Raw genomic sequence first — 13080 nt, 5'->3', positions numbered from 1 at the left:
CGCCAATGTATATTATTATTATCCAATTTACCAGGCATATTGACCCACGAAAGAATCTCGCCTTTTAATAAATCAAAACAATAATAATACACACAGCTAATAATAATTATATCAAGATTAAGAGTATAAGTACATTTAATGGCTAGAGAGTTTATTTTATTAAGTCAGTATAAAATACTTATCTCTACCTGGTCCGTTCAATACATACAAAATGTACTAGCACAAGAAGTTGGAATTAAACCATTCCCATAATCAAGATTAATTATATTTAATCTTGTGCTACAATCATTCCTGATGGTTTGTCCAATTCCATCATTAGATTGTGAACTCAAACTTTATACTTATAAGAACCGATGATTTAATCTTCCGTGTATAAGCTAAACTCTATACACTAAATCATCTACTATATAAGCAAAGGACACAGACTATTATATGATCTATTTAAAACTTTATTAAAACTGAATAAACAATTATTTCATAATAAATACTATATCTAAACCAAACTCATGGTTAATAGTATATATCCCAACAATCTCCCACTTAGACTTTTAACCATGATAATTATTAGAATATACTATATCCAAATGCATGGTTAATAGTATATGCCCCAACAATCTCCCACTTAGACTCATAACCATGCATCTACAACTTTCTCAGGCATTCTTTTACATGACTATTAAAAGTCTTCACCAAATAAGGTTTTGTTAAAGAATCTTGCCAAGTTATATCTGATGCAATATTTGTCCAGTAGTACTTTGTCGTAATTATCTAGTTTGGTATTAAACTCTTCAGAGATCCTGTTACCGAAACTATCCCAAGAATGAACACCGAACTATAATTTTCTTTAGCTTTCTCCCACTAAGACGAAGTACCACTAATATTACCTTCGTTACCTCACGACATTGAAATATTAGTGACTTCTTACTATAGTGTTCAATGTTCAAACATCACTCCCACTCGATAAAGGCATATTATGTCTATTAACGTTCTCCCACTACTTAAATGCAATGGAACGTCAATTCTGACGTGTGGGTTTTGATGTTCTTGAACATCTAGTTATTTCTTTGCCCAGTTCCTGTAAAAATAGTTTACTTCTAGGAACATGTTTTATTAAACAGTCCTTATCTAGAAAAATGCATTTGTTTTAACAATTGCCTTATTTTCTTTAGGACAATAAAATAAAGCTTCATTCGTTTTCTTGGATATTCGATAAACATGCACCTATCCATCCTTAGTTCCAACTTACATATCTGCTTTCCCTTTCAGCACATATGCGGGATAATCCTATATCTGAACATGCCACAGACCAAGCTTACATTCAGTCCACAGTTCTATAGATGTCCCAGGTACTAGCTTAGAAGGAACTAAATTCAGAATGTAATTTGAAGTTTCCAGGAAATATTCCAAAAATAAATAAGGCAAATCTGAATAACACGTCATTAGTCTATCCATATCCAAAAGAGACTTATTTCTTCTTTCTACTACACGACTCTATTATAGAGTTTACGGTGTAGTCAATTGAGATGTAATCCCTATTCTGATATGTAACTAAAAAACTCTTTAGAGAGATGCTCGCCACTACAATCAAATTGTAGTAACTTAATATATTTCTTTGGTGCTTCTCTATTTCAAGTCTTAAAAACCTTGAATTACTTAATTCATTAAGACTTACAGTGCATCAAATAAATATATTAATATTTTGAGTAATCATTTATGAACGTCATAAAATACTCAAAATCTATCTCTTACGAGTATGTTCATTTAACCATACAAATCAGAAAGGATTCATTCTAGCTTATCACTAGTTTTATTTCCTTTTAAAGGGAAACATCTTTTAGTCAAATTTCCTTCCAAACAGGATCCACAAGTTGGTAGTGCCTCTACTTTCAATGAACCTTAAGGTCCATACTTGACCAACTTGAAATCCTATCCAGATTAATATGACTTAGATAAAAGTGCACAGATAAGTTTTACTCAATTCTGAAGAACATATTCTCTTATGAGGTAGACTAATATTGTTCTGTTCAGGAGAGACATCAATATATAATAACAAGGTCATGCATTCATGTACCACAAGAGATAAAGTGTTTATTAAGCTCAATAACTCAAGAGTTATTCGAAAAATAAAACAAATATCCATCTCTTATTTTGCCCAGAAACCGGAATTAAATTCCTTCTAACAAAAGTACATATATTGCATCCTTAAAATTAATGCCTTATCACTAAAAGAAAATTTTAACAAGTAATACGACAAATTGCATAAAATCATTGTGGAGTTGAGATAAAAATATTAAATAGATCATAATAAGTCAAAACACTGAATAGTAAAATTCAGACTGCATTCAATATTTATATACATACATGCATCTGGAATAATAAATTTCGATGGGAAAAGAATTATTCATGCAAAGTATATTATATAATGCAAGAATTATACAATCCAAAAATAAATAGAACCAACTCAGATGGAGAGCATACTATTATTTTCAGTCAATTGTATATAACTTTTTAATACAAAAATTTTAAAACACACTACACATATATGTCATGCATCTTGAATAGCAATTTCGATGGGAAAGAACTACTCATGCAACATACATATGCAATGCCAGATTATTCACTCCAATAATTAAAACAGACCCAACTCAGATGGAGAGTATACTGTTAATTTAAGTCAAGTGAACATCATTTTTAATAGCTCTAGTTTCATTGATCCAACATGTATACTCAGATGGAGAGTAAGTACACGATATCAATTACTTGTATTTCACCTAGTGAGCTTACAATAAATTTATCCGATATGGAGGAAGACCTAAAGTCAACGCATAAATTTATTACTCACTTGAAATTAATAGTGGAAGACCATAGAAATATATTTCTATCACCACTTAATCATGATTGTATTATAATTACAAAATTGATTCAACCCTTTAAGCTCAGATGGAGAGTTAATACTTGTTATCAATAACTAGTAACTATAGCCAGTGAGTTCATAATAAATTTATCCGATATGGAGGAAGACCTAATGTCAACGCATAAATTTATTATCTCACTATAAATAAAAAAATGAAGACCATAGGGGTTTATTCCCATCACAACCACGAACTTTTCTCTGAGGATTAAGTTCCATATTAAAAAAAATGCTCAATACCCATTTAAACAGTCTTAAAATACTAAAATTAATATTTCACGCTGTATAGTGGTGATTATTGTTGACTGGACTATTTCTGATAAATTTACCAAATTTCATGTCAATCAAAAATTGCGACCAAATTTGGAAAATTATTATTTTAAGCATGTTTTTAAGAATTTAAAATATGACCTACATTTTTTTTTATCATATACCAATTCATGTCAAATCAACATGTGTTATCATGTTCTGGATTAGACTTATAAAATGATAGAAAGAATGACTTTTCGTATGTAAATCACATTTTAATCCGTCAAACCTCCAAAAAAACTCACCTAAACGATCCCAAATCGTCAAAATACGATGTGATTCACTGCATAGCAGTGAGTTCTTCTTATATGATCGTTTCCAATGATCCTACCGAATTTCAGGTCATTCGGAGATCGTGAAATTCATGATCGCCAAAAACTAGACCAAATTCGAATAAATTTTTTTTTTTGGCGTAGTCAGGATTAAATCCATGTGATTTGCATTCTTGCTATATATCATATCAAGTTAAATCATCATGTTTCAGATTTAACACAAATATAGCCGATATATAAAGAATAATTTTTCATATTTATAACAAATTCAATTTAATAAACTGCTTGAAAACCCATCTAAACGACCTCAAAATGCCAAAAAAACAACATGATTCACTGCATAGCAAGGAGTTTTTTTTTCACTAGATCGTTTTCGATGAACCCACCAAGTTTCAGGTTAATCGGAGTCCGTCAAATTCATGACCACTAGCCTGTAACCAAACTCGGAGAATAACCGTTTTAAGTAGTTTCATGAATTAAAATAAATATGATATTGATTTCCATTCTCCTTATAATTACACTATGAGCTGAAGGCATATATTATTTTCTTCCTATTTCTAGGATATATAATATCTCCTTTTGCAATAAATTATCCTTTTATTAAATACATAAGAACCTGAGATATTATATTTTCTCCCGTTCAGTGAAAACCCCAATATCTCTTCTCATGGGTGGAGTTAGTTTCACTAGTACCCAAAGATAAATACTCTTTTTCTAGTTATGAACCTCCACCATTAATGTAGATTTCTCAAGGATAATTTTCACATGGTATATTAAACATATTTCAATGACTCAAATAAATAGACCATTTTGTGGATCCTACTTATTAATCATAATGCTCAATCCATGAATAGATATAATTTCACATGTACAAATTTACTAAGAATTTTTCATGAGTTCAAATAAACAAACCACTTCAGTGGTAACTATTTATTACTCATAAAATTCTCAATTTACAAGTGAATATATATTTAGCTCATAAAATTATTTTATGGTAGACCATAGCTTAAAAGTCATACCAACATTATAAAACTCATACAACATACCGTCATATTTCACTTAATTAGAACCTCCAATCAGAGAACAAAATTCTTCATCGAAAATCCAAACTAGTAATCACGTAGGGCATGAAAATATAAACTTAAATTTGAGAAATTTTTTATGCACAAACATGCCAAACGCTCCAATCATTAGTCATCCAGGATATCAAATAGAGAATTTTACTTTCTTACAAAATAATTATATCATTACACAATATGAATTATACCTTGTAAGACCTAGTCAATAAAATCTTACACCTCTATTATTGAATTTAATACAACAACACGTTTATTTGCTAATAGTCAATGTGTAAAACCTATTATATGACTAGTATTTAATCATGGGGACCATGGGGAGTCATCCCCAACACCATTGAATTAAAAAAGAATTAAAATTATTAAGAAATAATTTCCAGAAAATAGAAAAACGTCCAAAACACAGTCCAAAAGACCTCAAAACGCCGAAAAATACCATGATTCACTGCCATGGCAGTGAGTTTTTCTCACCACGGCGTTTCCGATGGACCCACCAAATATCAGCTCAATCGGAGTCCGTCAAGTTCGCTGACCTCCGAAAATTCCGGTTATTCGGTCAAAAACAGGTTTTGCGTTTTTCTAGGGTTTACCCCAAAAAATTCAGATAATCTCAATCAAATATAAATAAGAAAACATATATCTCATGATTATAAGAATAATCCATAAATTATGCACAGTTAATTCACAAAACAGCAGTGCAGTTTTTCAGAAAACCACATATATATGTAATTCAAAAAATGCACATAAACACCATATTCTTGTTTCATGAAAAACTTAGTTATCTAATTAGATGTGAGTGAGCTCTGATACCAATTGATGGATTATTATATGCAGCGGAAGCAATCCCAGTATCAAAATCACATGTAATTTAGACAACTAGCATAAACGGGATTTCACGGGTTACCTCTTGAAGCGTGAACATATCTCTTCTACCACGTGAGCCTTCAGTTCCATAACTTCTCAATGGAATCTCCATCACCCGCACAATCGTGATCCTCGAACGTTCCACGGTCTTCTACTGTGTTACCCAAATAATACCCGAAAATAGCAATTTCGTGTGGGCGAAATTTCTAGGAAAACTTGGCTGAAAAATTTCAGCCACCATGTACTCATACCTCTAGGTGGAAAACCTTATGTATTTATAGCACAAGTTTTAAGGGTTAAGACCCTTTTCCAAAACCTGTTGGGTTTTCTTTTCCACCAGAAAAATGATTCCTTTATTTCCTATTATTTAGGCACAGTAGGGACCACAAAATTTAATTAACAAGGCTTCAATTATGGAATTAATTTCTAATTTTCGAAATTAATATCTACCATAATTAATTACGAATTATTCCACTAAAAATCCGTAATTGCACTCCTTATCCAATTTCGAAATTCATCCATTAAATCTTATTTAACTCCCCATATTAAGATTCAGATACTAATCAAGTAAATTAAATTACTGACGATTTAATTTATTGATTATTTCCTTTAGACTTTCGCTTCACTTATTTCATGTGTCGGATACAAAATCCACCGGCCGGGTTTACACATGCAAACATATAAGCTTTCATAAAGGTATATCATCAATCTCTAAACCGAGACATGGATTTCATCAACTAACTATTACTTCGCCAATGTATATTATTATTATCCAATTTACCAGGCATATTGACCCACGAAAGAATCTCGCCTTTTAATAAATCAAAACAATAATAATACACACAGCTAATAATAATTATATCAAGATTAAGAGTATAAGTACATTTAATGGCTAGAGAGTTTATTTTATTAAGTCAGTATAAAATACTTATCTCTACCTGGTCCGTTCAATACATACAAAATGTACTAGCACAAGAAGTTGGAATTAAACCATTCCCATAATCAAGATTAATTATATTTAATCTTGTGCTACAATCATTCCTGATGGTTTGTCCAATTCCATCATTAGATTGTGAACTCAAACTTTATACTTATAAGAACCGATGATTTAATCTTCCGTGTATAAGCTAAACTCTATACACTAAATCATCTACTATATAAGCAAATGACACAGACTATTATATGATCTATTTAAAACTTTATTAAAACTGAATAAACAATTATTTCATAATAAATACTATATCTAAACCAAACTCATGGTTAATAGTATATATCCCAACACAAGAGAGGTGAGGCTTTTGAGAACATGGCTGCTTAATGTTTTCAGATTGACTATCCAAAGAGTTCGAATAGAGGAAGGCAACTCCCAATTTTCACCAGCAGGAATCTCTTCGTCACTACCATCATGGTAGATGTGTAACTCTGTGAGACAGGGGAGTCTCTGTAAACCCCACTCCTTTCGCCCATTCACCAGTTTCTTGCAATTCCAGATCTTAAGAACTTCTAAATTGAAGGGCAATCCTCCTTCAGGAAAGGACTCTATTTCTGGACAATCATACATTTTCAGTTCCTTAAGAGATGGAAGGAGTTCCTTCATATGTTCTGGCAGCGACTTCAGCTTCTCGCAGATCATAATATCCAAAGTATTTCAAGATTATCACATTTATAAATTGTAAGATCTTCAGTCCCATTGGGAATCAAAAGCCTAGTAAGGTCGTGGCATCTTTCTACCCTCAAATAGCGTGTTTGTGGGACCAACTCAGATGATATCTCATTTATAGAATCACATCCTTCCAGTTTCAATTTCTCCAGAAACATATCACCAACTGATGCCTCCAATTTCAATTTCCCACAAAGCTGTATCTTTATTTCTTTCAAGGTATTTGGCATACTGCTAAAAGGCAAGGAGGTAAGAGACTGACAATCACTAATGCATAATTCAACTATCTGTTTCATTCCCTGTAGTTGAGACAAAAACAGTTCAGCATCATCAAAAAAAACTCCAACCTTAGGAGAACCTTCAACCTCAATCATTTTTAGACTTGAAAATTCTATAGGTGTCTCCAGATTGAGTTCCGGACATTTTGAAATTGTCAAACTTGTCAGAGAACAAAGATTTTCAGGCAACTTTCCAATCAACTTGGGGCAATTTTTAATTGAAAGATTCTGAAGTATAGGAAACTCTCCATTCCCTAGTACGTGCCACTGCTTCCACTCCAGCATCTCGTCAAACTCAAGTCGCTCAAGAGAGTTGAAAGGCTTTTGGGACGACGAACTACCATAGAATTCGTCAGTCACCTCTGTTATTCGATACATCCTTCTAATGGTAAGGAATTTCAGAGAAGGAAGTTTTCCTAATGCTGGCAAGGAATAACAGTCCAAGCAGTTGCTTAGAGACAATTCCACCAGCTCCGAAAATGAATGATCAGCTAGCCAATTTAGAAAGTTTAAATTTGTCCCTCTAAATCCGTCGATCTCAAGTTCTTTTATGTTTGGATCTGGATGTAGCTCACCAACTATGTCTCTTTTGTTTTCAATATGTTCCACATCCGCCACGTAGATGCTCTTCAACTTTCTCAGATGTAGCGGCATCCTCAAGCGAGAAGTACCGCTAATATCAAGGTGGCGCAAGTTTATCAATTTTTCCATCTGCTGTGGTAACTTCTCAAGGAATTCACAAGATGATAAGAGAAGTGTCTCTAAGTTATAGACTACACAAATGGAATCTGGTAACTGCTTTATCTCTGTCCAAGAAAGGTACAAAAATCTTAGGAGCTTTAATTCAATAAACAAGACATTCGGCAACTCCACAATCTTATAACGAGACAATGATAGTGCCCTTAAGGATGTTAGTGTTGGCAATATATTATGCAACACCCTCTTGCTTAGAGGTCGACCATAGATATTGTTGATTGGAAGCAATGTCCTCAGCTGCTTCAATTTGTAGAGAGGTTTCAACTTTTCAAATTCACCACCATATCCCCTTGAATATGATAGGTGTTGACATCTTCCCAACATATCAGATCCTTTGTTATCTTCCAAATTAATGCAAAGTTTTGAAGATGTAATTTGGGCCAAATCATTCACAAGGTCGTGCATTAAGAATTCCTCTGCATTAATTTTAGAAGAATTTGGGACCCTTTCGAAAAGTGATCTTGATTGCAACTCGAGGAAGAATAGGTTCCCTAAATCTTCAATTGTTTCATTTTTTTGTAACCCCTATACTAGACCATTAGCAATCCACAACTGAATGACTTGTTTCTTCCGAAATGGATAATCTTTCGGAAATATTGCACAGTAGGAAAAGCAATGCTTCAAATGCACGGGAAGATCATTGTAGCTCAACATCAACGCTGGTAATATGCTTTTGTCTTTCAGCTCCCATATTTCACTCCTCAAAATGCTTCTCCACTCTTCAATCTTTGATTTGGACTTTAACAAACCAGCAAGTGTCTTTAGTGCTAAGGGCAAACCTTTGCACTTAGCTACGATTTGTTTCCCGACTTCTACATGGTCTAGATGTTCCTTAGTGTCCATGTTCTCAAATGCATGTCTTTTGAATAAAGACCAAGAGACATCACTAGACAAAGTATCCATGCTAATTTGCTCATTACCCATTGTCTTGGCAACACTTTCCTTACGTGTCATCACAATGATCTTACTTCCAATTTCTCCTTGTGCAAAAGGAATTCTCAAGGTATCCCACTCAATGTAGTTGTCATTCCAAATATCATCTAACACAAAAAAAAACTTTTTTCCTTTTATGCTTTCCTTCAATTTGATTTGAAGCTGATTAAAATTGTTATCAACCGTCAAGTTGGATGAACCAATTTCTTCAAATAATCCTTTTGTTATTATAGAAGCATCATATGGTTCAGACACACAGAACCAAGCTGTCAAATCGAAATGGTCTTTCACCTTCTTATTATTGTACACAGTTTTAGCAAGTGTTGTCTTGCCAACCCCCGCCATTCCAACAATAGGAATTACACTATAGCTATACGTTTTTTCATCGGCATCAACAGACAATAAACGGTCAACCAAAGTCTCAATTTCATTCTGCCTACCAAAGATATCAGATTCATCAACCAAAGATGTTGAAGGTACTCTAGTTTCTTGTTTAATAGAAACAAGATAGTCCTTTAGGCCAAGCCTACCAATTTGCTTTTCCAACTCCTCCAATGTTTCAGTGGTGCCTTCCAACTTCTCCTTTATGTTAAGAAAAAATCCATCACTCAAGCACAAGTTGAGGTCACTTACCTGCTGGTTGCTTGCTTCTGCATGATTTTGATGCTGACCTTGCACCTTAACTCTCAGAACTTCATAATTGATTTCTTCCATTAAGTTTTCCGCATTGTCGACAGCATCCCGGAGTTCATTAAGCCACTGAGTCACGTTTGGATTAGATGCCTGCTTATTCTCTGCATCACTAAGCACAGCCCGGAAACCACACAAAGTCCTCCTTAGCTTCTCTAAGAGTCGAACATCATGCTTGCCCCTCTGAAACATCTTCAGCAGCTCGCCCCGAGGAGCAAGCCTATCAAAGAGAACATTCAAAGCTGAAGATAGAAATGCACCTCCAACTGCTAAGCCAATCTCCATTTCTAAAAGCTGCAAAGCAAAACAAGAAAATCATAAAATGATTAAGAACTTGGAGAGGATTAATATTTCAATCTTAAAAATAGTGTTAGTTTTACCTGTTCAAAGCTAAGAGTAATATGAACAAGAATGCGCAAAGTATATGCTAGCTGTGTCCGTTCTTTAGCAAAAGTAACGTGTGCTTAAGAAGTCCATATATCTCTCTCTTTCTTTATTTTCAAAAAGCAAGACTTTTTAACAAACAAAAAGACAGAGACTTTATAATGGAATTAACTATTCATTGAATAATTGAGGCAGCTTGGGAAATGATGTAAATTGCTGTGGGGTATGTGTTAGCTGTGCATTTTGCTCATATCATGAAAATGTTTTAGAAATTTAAATGACTGTTAAATTATTGCTGAAATTCCTATGAGATACTCTACACTATACATTCTGGAAAATAATGTTCCTTATCTTATCATTTTTTCAAGTTCAAAATTTCTGTGAGGTTGTAAATAATTTTCTTTGCAATATTCTCTTTCAGGTTGTAAACAATGGTAGGAAAATAATTAAGGTTGGCTTTAAATTTTAATAGTGTTGTCTCTGTCTCTAAAGAAATTATTGATCCATTATATGTGGTAGCTAGTTGTTATTAGTGACAGTTTCAGCATAACTTGACAAATCTAAATTTTGAAATTCTTTGATATCATGTTTTCGAAACTATTAGAGCTTGAGAATATAAGATGCATATTAGCAGTTCTAGTATAAGTTTTCTACCGATAAGGATTAAAAACCTTAGGTGTATTAAACAAATATTACTTTATCTTGAAATAATCTTTACAGAAAACATTATTTGACGTATAAAGAAGTATGGTATACTAGTTGTGTGTTATAGACAAAATTTACTTTGCATGGATTCTCCAAAATGCTACCGCACCGTATCGGATCCTACAAATATCCACTACTTTTGGAGGATCTGACATGCACCCAACGACATTTTTCGAGAGTTCGAGCAACATTGTAAGATATTTTCTCTTATATAGACTATTTCTGACCATTCATTACTACTACTACGTTTGCTTTGCCAAGTATAGTTGGCTATCATAGAATGAGAAAAGGACAAGGATTAATATGTTTATTTTTTTTCTCTTTTTCCTTTTTTCTTTAAGAATCTTTGTTTTCATGCTGAAAAGGTTCATTAAAGTAGTAAAATATTTCTTCTAAAAACATTCTTCATTTCCAGATGAAGAATGTTTTCTAGATGGAGAACCACAATCAATCCTTGAGTAGTGGAGTATAAAGGATTAAAAAATGATTTAAAAGAATCCTACAAAAGAAGAGACAGATTGCACAAAAACTATCCAAAGTTATGAGGGAGCAGTAAAGTTTTTTCGGTCTTTACTAAATTAAATATTTCAATTTCGAGTTTTACAATGGAGTCTTCTTTAGTAGGAAGCGCTAAAACATTCATACGAGGCTTTTCATAGCGTGAATACAAATGAGTTGAGCATGTAAATTCCGAACACGACAAAAATCCAGATTAATCGGGCCCGTTTAGTTTGGAGATTAATGCTTCTATCTTAAAAAAAATAGTCTTAATTTCACAAGTTCTATGCTAAAACCAATATGTATTGAACGATACTTCTCTTACATATAACAATCATGACATTAACAATATCATGATTTTTGGTACATAGTTAAGTATGTATAAAGTCATGATTGTCCTTTCAAAATCTTTAATACACCAAACTAAACAGTCGATAAGGATTAATTTCAGCATTACTAATACACCATATTCGATACTGTTCTTATACACCTTACCAAACAATCCCTAATTTCAAGCTTGTAATTCTTACGGCTATATTTGCTACTTAACTACCGTTTGCAGCTGACACAGAGAAATAAAAAAAACGCATAATTGTCCTTGTTTTCTCTTTGCTATTAAAAGTAAGATTTTATACCCAACAAAAAAAAACAGAAGTCTTCGTAATAGAGTATTGTTTCTTGTATATTCATTACTCAGCTGAATAATTGAGGCAAGAGAGGAAAGCTACTTGAGAGTGTAGAAAGGGACTGAAAAATGAAAGAGCCTAGAATGATAAATTTCTGTAAGGTATGTGTTGCCTTTGCATTATATATTTTTCCACTGCTCATTGTAGTGATAATTAAGCATACCATATCATGAATATGTTTAGAAATTGTGAAAATTTGAATGAATAGAGTATATAGATACTACCATATCATGAATTATTGTATATGGAGTTATGGACCCAGATAGGGACCATGATATGGTTTTGAAGAAGACTTGGAGGTCTTTTTTCTTGAGACATTAGTGTCCTTCAATTATTAAAAAAGAAAGAAAGACAAAGACTTAAAAATAAGATTAAAATTGTAGACAAAACTTTATCCAACTTAAAACTAAACTGTCTATGCACATGACTTCATAATGGAATTAACTATTCATTGAATAATTGAGGCATGGGAATGTAAAAAGGTTTTGTAAATGATTCCAACAAAAAGACAAAGACTTCTTTTCATTGAATATTTCAAAGTTCAAGTTTTTGTGAGATTGTAAACGATGTTCTAGCAATATCCTCTTTGAATTTGTAAACAATGGTAGGAAAATAATTAATGGTGGCTTTAAATTTTAATAGTGTAGTCTCTGTCTCTAAAAATTTATTGATCTATTATATGTGGTAGCTAAGTGTTATTAGTGACAGTTTCAGCATATCTTGACAAAATCAATTGAGAATAGAAGAAGCACATTAGCAGTTCTAGTATGGGTTTTTTGTAGATTGGGATTAAAAACCTTAGGTGTATTAAACAAATATTACTTTATCTTGAAATAATTTTTACAGAAAATATTATGTATTAATTTTGTAGATAATATAAAGAAGTATGGTATACTAGTTGTGTGTCATAAACATGCACCCATCGATATTTTTAGAGAGTTTGAACGATATAGTAAGACATTTTCTCTTCTGTGCACTATCTCTGACGATTCATTGCTACTAGTACGTTTGTTTTGACTTGTATAGTTGGCCATCATAGAAAGAGAAAAGGACTCGGA

At 32.7% G+C, this 13080-nt stretch overlaps 1 pseudogene; it reads right to left on the bottom strand.

Annotated features, from left to right (window-relative positions):
• Positions 1–5671: 5671 nt before the first annotated feature.
• LOC104217873 (putative disease resistance RPP13-like protein 1) lies at positions 5672–10227 on the bottom strand (annotated as a pseudogene).
• Positions 10228–13080: the final 2853 nt, after the last annotated feature.

Source organism: Nicotiana sylvestris, chromosome 9 (genome assembly GCF_000393655.2).
Source record: "Nicotiana sylvestris chromosome 9, ASM39365v2, whole genome shotgun sequence".
Lineage (NCBI taxonomy): Eukaryota > Viridiplantae > Streptophyta > Magnoliopsida > Solanales > Solanaceae > Nicotiana > Nicotiana sylvestris.
The sequence above is the reverse complement of the archived record's forward strand: the minus strand, read 5'-3'. Positions and strand labels throughout refer to the sequence as shown.